General features: G+C 35.8%; 1 pseudogene; it reads left to right on the forward strand.

Annotated features, from left to right (window-relative positions):
• Positions 1 to 4,035: 4,035 nt before the first annotated feature.
• On the forward strand, positions 4,036 to 8,606 carry LOC128576956 (E3 ubiquitin-protein ligase SIAH1-like; annotated as a pseudogene).
• Positions 8,607 to 9,953: the final 1,347 nt, after the last annotated feature.

Consider the following 9,953-nt stretch of genomic DNA (forward strand, 5'->3'; position numbering starts at 1 on the left):
GGTAAGACTCAATATGATGAGATTTCAATTATTAATATCTATGCACCCAACCAGAATGCACCTCAATTTATAAGAGAAACTCTAACAGACATGAGCAACTTGATTTCCTCCAACTCCATAATAGTCAGAGATTTTAACACTCTCTTGGCAGTGATAGATCAATCCTCCAACAAAAAGCTGAGTAAAGAAATTCTAGATTTAAATCTAACCATCCAGCATTTGGATTTAGCAGACATCTACAGAACATTTCATCCCAACAAAACTGAATACACATACTTCTCATCAGCCCACAGAACTTACTCCAAAATTGACCACATTTTAGGTCATAAGTCTAACCTCAGTAAATTTAAAGGAAAAGAAATTATTCCTTGTATCTTCTTGGACCATCATAAAATAAACTTGAACTGAGTAACAACAGGAATCTGCATACTCATACAAAAACATGGAAGTTAAATAACCTTATGCTGAATGATAGCTGTGTCAGAGATGAGATCAAGAAGGAAATTGCCAAATTTTTTGAACAAAACGACGATGAAGAGATGAACTATCAGAACCTCTGGGACACTGCAAAGGCAGTTTGAAGAGGGAAATTTATAGCACTGCAAGCCCTCCTCAGGAGAACGGAAAGAGAGGAAGTAAGCAACTTAATGGGACATCTCAAGCAACCGGAAATGAAAAACACTTCAACCCCAAACCCAGTAGAATAAAAGAAATAACCAAAATCAGAGCAGAACTAAATGAAATTGAAAACAAAAGAATAATACAACAGATCAATAAATCAAAAAGCTGGTTTTTTGAAAAGGTCAACAAAATAGATAAACCTTTGGCAAACCTAATCAGGAAAAATAAGTAAAACCTCTAATCTCATCAATCATAAATGACAAAGACGAAATAACAACAGACTCCTCAGAAATCAAAAAAATCCTTAATGAATATTATAAGATACTTTATTCTCAGAAATATGAAAATGTGAAGGAAATTGACCGTTACTTAGAAGCATGTCACCTTCGAAGACTTAACCAGAATCAAGTGGAAATGTTGAACAGGCCCATATCAAGTTCAGAAATAGCATCAACTATACAAAATGTCCCCAAAAAGAAAAGCCCAGGACCAGATGGCTTTACGTCAGAATTCCACCAAACCTTTAAAGAGGAATTAGTACCTATATTACTCAATCTGTTCCAAAAGATAGAAAAAGGAGGAAGACTACCCAACATGTTCTATGAAGCAAACATCACCCTGATCCCCAAACCAGGAAAAGACCAAACAAGAAAAGAAAATTATAGACCAATATCAGTAATGAATATAGATGGAAATTTTTCAACAAGATCCTAACAAAAAGAATCCAGCAACATATCAACCAAATCATTCATCATGACCAAGTCGGTTTTATCCCAGGGTCTCAAGGCTGGTTCAATATACGTAAATCTATAAATGTAATTCAGCACATGAACAAAATAAAAAACAAAGACCATATGATTCTCTCAATCAATGCAGAAAAAGCTTTTGATAACATCCAACATCCCTTCATGATCAGAACACTCAAGAAAATTGGCCTAGAAGGGACATTTCTTAAACTCATAGAAGCCATCTACAGCAAACTCACAGCCAATATCATGTTGAATGGAGTTAAATTGGAATCATTTCCACTCACATCAGGAACCAGACAAGGCTGTCCATTGTCTCCATTGCTTTTTAACATTGTAATGGAAGTTTTAGCCACCACAATTAGGGAAGAAAAGGCGATCAAGGGTATCACATAGGGTCAGAAGAGATCAAACTTTTGCTCTTCGTAGATGATATGATTGTATATCTGGAAAACACTAGGGACTCTACTGCAAAACTCTTAGAAGTGATCAAGGAATACAGCATCTCAGGTTACAAAATCAACATTCATAAATCGGTAGCCTTTATATATATCAACAATAGTCAAGTTGAAAAAAACAATTAAGGACTCTATCCCATTCACAATAGTGCCAAAGAAGATGAAATATTTGGGAGTCTATCTAACAAAGGATGTGAAAGATCTATATAAAGAAAACTATGAAACTCTAATAAAAGAGATAGCTGAGAATGTTAACAAATGGAAAAATATACCCTGCTCATGGTTGGGAAGAATCAACATTCTTAAAATGTCCATACTACCCAAACCAATATATAATTTCAACACAATCCCCATTAAAGCTCCACTGTCATACTTTAAAGATCTTGAAAAAACAATGCTTCATTTTATATGAAATCAGAAAAAAACTCAAATAGCCAAGACATTACTCAAAAATGAAAACAAAGCAGGAGGAATCACGCTACCAGACCTAAGACTATACTACGAATCGATAGTGATCAAAACAGGATGGTACTGTCATAAAAACAGAGAAGTAGATGTCTGGAACTGAATATAGAACCAAGAGATGAATCCAGCTACTTACCATTATTTAATCTTTGACAATCCAATTAAAAACATTCAATGGGGAAAATATACCCTCTTTAACAAATGGTGCTGGGTGAACTGGCTGGCAACCTGTAGAAGACTAAAACTGGACCCACACCTTTCACCATTAACCAAGATAGACTCTCACTGGATTAAAGATTTAAACGTAAGACACAAAACTATAAAAATACTAGAAGAGAGTGCAGGGAAAACCCTTGAAGAAATTGGGTTTGGCGAGTTTTTTATGAAAACGACCCCCCGGGCAATTGAAGCTGCTTCAAAAATACACTATTGGGACCTGATCAAAGTAAAAAGCTTCTGCACAGCCAAGAACACAGTAAGTAAAGCAAGCAAACAGACCTCAGAATGGGAGAAGATATTTACAGGTTATGTCTCCAACAAAGGTTAAATAACCTGAATCCACAGAGAACTCAAACGCATTAGCAAGAAAAGAACAAGGGATCCCATCGCAGGCCGGGCAAGGGACTTGAAGAAAATCTTCTCTGAAGAAGACAGGCACATGGCCTTCAGACATATGAAAAAATGCTCATCATCTTTAATCATCAGAGAAATGCAAATCAAAACTACTTTGAGATATCATCTAACTCCAGTGAGACTAGCCTATACCACAAAATCCCAAGTCCAGAGATGTTGGCATGGATGTGGAGAAAAGGGAACACTTTTGCACTGCTGGTGGAATTGCAAATAAATACATTCCTTTTGAAAAGATATATGGAGAACACTTAGAGATCTAAAAATAGACCTGCCATTCAATCCTGTAATTCCTCTACTGGGCATATACCCAGAAGACCAAAAATCAAATCATAATAAAGATATTTGTGCCACAATGTTTATTGCAGCCCTATTGATAATTGCTAAGTCATGGAATAAGCCCAAATGCCCATGGATCCATGAATGGATCTATAAATTGTGGTATATGTACACAATGGACGACTATGCAGCCTTAAAGAAAGATGGAGACCTTACCTCTTTCATATTTACATGGATGGAGCTGGAACATATTCTTCTTAGTAAAGTGTCTCAAGAATGGAAGAAAACGTATCCAATGAACGCACCCTTATTATGAAACTAATCTAGCACCTTCACATGAAGGCTATAACCTAGTTACAACCTAAGAATAGGGAGAAGGGGGAAAGGGAGCGGAGGGAGGGGGAAGGTAGGTGGAGGGAGGGGAATTAATGGGATTACACCTGCGGTGCATCTTACAAGGGTATATGTGAATCTTAGTAAATGTGGAATGTAAAGGTCTTAGCAAAATAACTATGAAAATGCCAGGAAGGTTATGTTAACTAGTGTGATGAAAATGTGTCCAATGGTCTATGAACCAAGTGTATGGTGCCCCATGATCATACTAATGTACACAGCTATGATTTAATAAAAAAACAAAGAAAAAAGTCTCCAGAATTTGTTATGGGCAAGTCACACAGTACTCCATGACACCAGTTCTGATGGGGAGTGGGAATACCTCAGCCTGACCCAAGAGTGGAGTTCTGAGCCCAGTAGGCAGAATTAAGATAGCCATGCGTTAGGCTCTTGCTAAGACCTTCTCAGAATTTTCCCACAATGGCTTCCCCACTGGTTGCCAAGATGTTCTCAGTATGACTGTCTCACAAGCAACCAAACCAATGGCAAATCTACTCCAACAGGTTTTCAAAACTGGTTGCCATATACTGTCCAAGTATGCCCACTCTTCCACACTTACTGGTCCACAGACAGCCTCCCCACCAAAACCACAAACTCTGGAAAGGCTTCTTTCTATCCTAGACCTCTGTGGAGGGTAGCCAGCTTATACCCATGTTGTAAAAATTAATCCACAACATTGAGAAAGAAGGAGCCTTTCTCAACAGTTTTATGAAGCAAACATCACCCTAATACCAAACCAAGAGACCCAACTTCAAAGGAGAACATCAGACCAATTTCACTAATGAGTATAGATGCAAACTTTTTCAATGAAATTCTAGCCAATAGATTATGGATACACATTAAACAAATCATTCATCACAATCAAGTAGATTTGGTTTAACATACTCAAGTCCATAAACATAATTCAGCATATCAACAGAAGCAAAATCAAAAAATATGATCCTCGCATTTAATGCAGAAAAAGCATTGAATAAAATTCAGAATCCTTTTCTAATTAGAACATTTAAGAATATGGGAATAGGTGGCACAATTCTTAAACTGATCTTAAAGTCAAGGCTAATATTATACATAATTGACTAAAACCAAAAACTTTTCCACTCAGAACTGGAGGTCATCCTCTGTCATCACTACTATTTAACACAGTGCAGGACATTTTAGTACATTCAATCAGGCAAGAGAAGGAAATAAAGAGCATCCAAATTGAGGCAGAGAAGGTCAAACTGTCTGTCTTTACTGAAGATATGATCTTATAATTAGAGAACTCCAAAGACTCAAGCACAAGACTTGTGATCAACAGATACAGTAATGTATCAGGATATAAAATCAATGTTCACAAACAAGTAGCCTTTGTATATGCCAATAACAGCCAAGATGAGAAGGTAATCAAGGTTACAGTTCACAATTCACAGTAGCTCCTGCCCGCCAAAAAATGAAATACCTCAGAATATGCCTAACAAAAGATGTGAAAGAATTCTCTCTACAAAGAAAATTATAAAAGCCAGAGAAAATAAATAGCAGAAGATATTAAGAAAAGAAAAAGCATAACATACTCATGGTTAGGGAAAATTTATATTATCATAATGTCTATACTTCTCAAAGTAATCTACAGATGCAAAGAAATCCCCACTAAAATACTATCACCATTTTATAGTTCTTTCCAAATAAAAGAACATGCTTGTAAGTTAAATAAAATTAATTAATTAATTAATTAATTAATTAAATTAAATACCATAACCCTACCTTCAAGATTCGGAAAAAAATGATTTTTTTTTTTTTTTTTTTTTTTTTTTTTAGTTTTGAAAGTAACCAGAAAAACCCTGTATACCAAAGGCAATTCTTTCTTTTTTTTCTTTTTCTTTTTTTTTCCTAGTGACACTATTGGTATATTTAGTTGAAATATTGCAAATAACGAATTTTGTTTGATCTAAAAATAAAAGTTATGATCTAAAAATAAAAAAGATAAATGATAGGCAATTCTTAGTAAGAAAAGCAAAGCCAGGGATATCAGTCTCCCAGATATTCAGTTATACTACAAGGCCATAGTGATCAAAACAGAATGATACTGGCAGAAAATTAGAGACACTGACATTTGGAATCAAATAGAATAACATGACATTAAATTAAAAATTTACAGCCACCTGATATTCTGATAAACCAAACAAGAACATACATACTGGAGAAAAGAACTCCTATTCAATAAATGGCATTGGAAGAACTTGGTAACCACATGTAAAAGACTTATACTGGACCCACACTTCTGAAAATTTATAAAAATTCACTCAAGATGGAGGAAAAATTAAAATCTAGGAGTAAAAGCATAAAAGTCCTCAAAGAAAGTGTTGGGAAAAGACTTGAAGTTATCCAACTAGGGAAAGATTTTATGAAGAAGACTTCTGTGGCAAATGAAACAACAAAATAAACAAATGTGACTTAATTAAATTAAAAAGCATCTCTGTACCTAAGGAAACAACAACCAAATCAAAGTGAAAACCTTAAGAATTGGAATGGATATTTGTATTTCATGAACCAGACAAAAGTTTGATAAGTAGCATCTACAGAGAACTCAAATTAATCAACATGAGAAGATTCAACAATCCCATATAACACTGGGCAAGAGACAAGAATAGAAAATTCTCTATAGAATTTTAAATGAAATTTAAATTTTAAATTCTATAGAATTCTCTATAGAATTTTAAATGAAATTTAAATTTTAAATTCTATAGAGAATTTTCTATAGAGAATTTAGAACAACATATATAGAACAACAGATGAATGGTAACAAACATGAAAAAATGCTCATTGTCCCTAATCATCAGAGAAATGCAAATCAAAACTACACTGAGATATCACCAAACCCCAGTGAGAAAGGCCCACATCAACTTGTCTCAAAGCTAAAGATGCTGGCATGGATATGGAGAGATGGGACCACTTTTACATTACTGGTGAAACTGTAAACTAATATAATCTTTTTGGAAGGAAGTATGCAGAATCCTCAAAGAATTCAAAATAGACCTCCCATTTGATCCTGCAATCCCATTACCAGGCATCTAGCTAAGAAGAAGAAATACTTATACTGGTAAAAATAAATGTGAATGACTTGAATATTAAAATCAGAAAGACACAACATCATCTAAAAGTATGTAGGCAAAGAAATCTAGTTAGAGGTGGAAATAGAAATTCATGGGTTAAAAAATAAAACTATAGTGAAATTTTACATAAGAGGATCTTCTGCAGATCCTTCTGGGTAAATACAAAAGATGTAAAGTCTTCATTGTCCTTTATGGCTGAAAATAGGGATATATGGCACACCTCCTGGGTGAAGGGCACAACTACAATTGGCACTTTACCTAACAAATGCAAATAGTATAACCCGATTTTACATACCCTTCTTATATTAACCTGAAATAAAAAAAAAAAAAAGCTACAGTGACATTCATATATAAAAGTAATGGCAGGTTTACTCGGGTGGATATCAAAAATGCGAAAAATGACTGGATAAATTAATCAAAAAGGGAGAAATTTAAAATGACACACAAAATTTAAAATGACAAGGGCAATATAGCCTTCAATAGAAGGAAAATTTCAAGTCTCCTAAGTGCAAAGTTTGCAGAATTCTATTCAAATACATTTGAACACAGATGCAATGGATAATTTTCTAGTGAAACACTATTTACCCACTTGGCCCTACGAGAGGCAAAAAGTCTGAGACAATCACATACATACAACATATACGGAATTTGGATAAATAATTCTTATATAAAATAGCAGCCAGATAGCTGGCAGCTGGGTGTTTGGTATTCATCAGGAGCCTGCAGTGGGCTTGAGGATGCAGGAAATGATCCGGCAGGTGGCCATTAAGCAGATAGGGGGAAGCCCGGCATCCATTGAGGAGAGCACTCTCCAGCAGCTGTGGTGGCCCAGAGTGTCTGGTGAGTCACAGCGTCAGCAATAGGTGGGGGCTCCGCCCACATCAGGTGCTGGGGCACAGCCTTGTTTGAGCCAGAACCCAGTTCGAGGTGGGCTCTCTACCCACAGAAATGAGCCGTCGGACTGCCAAGGCATTACCTACTGGTACCTCAAAGTGTGCACCATACCAGAGGGTACCTGGCCTGGCTGACACAACTACATCTGTCAGTGACTTGGCTAGTCTTTTTGAGTGTGTAGTCTGCTTGAACTATGTGTTACCACCCATCCTTCGATGTCAGCGTGGTCCCATCCTATGTAGCAACTGTCTCCCAAAGCTCACAGGTTGTCCAACTTGCTGGGGTCCATTGGGATCCATTGGAAATGTCGCTATGGAGAAAGTGGTCAATTTAGTCCTTTCCCTTGTAAATATGCCTCTTATGGGTGTGGAATAACTCTGCTGCCCACGGAAAAAGACCACAAAGAGCTCCGTGGCTTTTGACCTTATACCTGTCTGTGCCCTGGTGTTTCCCGTAAATGGCAAGGCTCTTTGGATACTGTCATGCGACATCTGACGTGTAAACGTAAGTCAATTGTAGCACTACAGGGAGAGAAAATAGTTTTCCTTGCTACAAATATTAATCTTCCTGGTGCTGCTGACTGGGTGATGATGCAGTTCTGTTTTGCCTTTCACTTCATGCTGGTCTTGGAGAAAAAGGAAAACTACGATGGTCAAGAGTGGTTCTGTGCAATTCTGCAGCTGATAGGAACACCCCAGCAAGCGGAAAATTTTATTTACCGACTTGAACTAAATGGTCTTAGGTGGCGATTGACTTGAGAAGCACCTCCTCGGTCTATTCAGGAGGGAATTCAAACAGATATTATGAACAGTGACTGCTTAGTCCTTGACACAAGTACTACGCAGCTTTTTGTAGAAAATAGCAATTTAGGCATCAATGTAACCATTGCCAAGTGTTTAAATGGCAATAAGACATTTTCTGGCCAGTGTTTAGAACTCTGGCATTCAATTGTACAGAAAATAAGTCACCCCTCTGCCTGCCAACCTGAAACTATTTTGCTTGGTGGAAGGTATATACATGAACGTAAATAAAAGAAAGGCTGTAAAATACAGGAAGCAGTTTCTTGTAGTAAGACTGATATCTTTAAAAACAAGTCAACATTTTTATCACAATGGTTAACATAGCCTTTCCGGCGTTATCTCAGTTACTGTGCCAAAACATTTATGAAGCGAGTGTATGATGCCCCATGATCATATCAATGTATACAGTTATGATTTAAAAAAAAGAAGAAAAAAATAAATAAAAACAAGTCAACAGTAAACCACTGAAAATATATATATGTACACACAGGTGGGCATCTTTTGTTATTAAAAAAGGAAGACTGTAAAATAATTCTGAGTTTTGTGCTTGTTGTAGATTAATTGTATTGCTAAAAAGTACTTGGTTTGTGTTTTGTGTGTATGTGTGTATGTGAACATGTGATTGCTCATGTGTGTGTGAGTGAACATGTGTGTTAGCATGCGCATGTGTGTATTTTTTTCTCTTGAACTGACAAGCCATCTTGAGTGGTCTTGGACCACTGCTTTTCCTCTTTGTCATTACATAGTGCTGTTGTGTGTTTTTCTTGCATATGTATTTGCTAATTTTTGTTATAGTTTTTGATTAAATATGTTTGACTTTTTTCTATAATTCAGGCTTTTCCTCACTTTTTCTTAGTATTTTAAATTTAGCATCTTTTGATATGGGTAATTGTTTTTGGGAAAGATTATACTCTGCTCGACATACTTTCTTTCCTCCCATTTATCAGTTCATTAAAAATATCTTAAATTCAGCTATCTGGTGACGTTTCAGAAGGTAAAGATAACATCAGAAAAATTATCAAAAGCTTGTAAAAGCACCTGTAAGATGTTCCCTTTCTCCTTTTCTCACTCTTTCTGTTCTATAGTTGAGTCATACCTTCAAACTTAATCTTTAACAAATTAGGAAATAAATTGATTTCTGAAATATTAAAAAAGGTATTTTCCTGTCTTTTACAAGTATCTTGGACAAATCACATGTTTCGAATTTGTACTTATATTTATTGGTTTTGCAAAAGAAGGCATAGTCATGCACAGTATTTGTAATGAAAAGCAAATCATTTGTTTAAAACAAAGAGTTCACAAAAAGTATGTTTTTGGTCTTTTATAATTCCCACTGAAAGGATATCTGGCAAAAAAACAAAGCACCAACCTCAGATCTTTCCAGAAGAGGATTTTAGAAAACTGTTAGATGTAAGATAATATCAATATTGTCCAAACTATTTTAAGTATATAAAATGCAGAAGCAGGTATAAAACTGATTTTAAAACACAGCTAAAATTGCACTACAAAATAAAAGTACAAAAAAAATAAAACCCTATAATGGGGGGGCGGCACCTGTGGCTCAAAGGAGTAGGACAC

The sequence above is a fragment of the Nycticebus coucang genome, chromosome X (assembly GCF_027406575.1).
Source record: "Nycticebus coucang isolate mNycCou1 chromosome X, mNycCou1.pri, whole genome shotgun sequence".
NCBI lineage: Eukaryota > Metazoa > Chordata > Mammalia > Primates > Lorisidae > Nycticebus > Nycticebus coucang.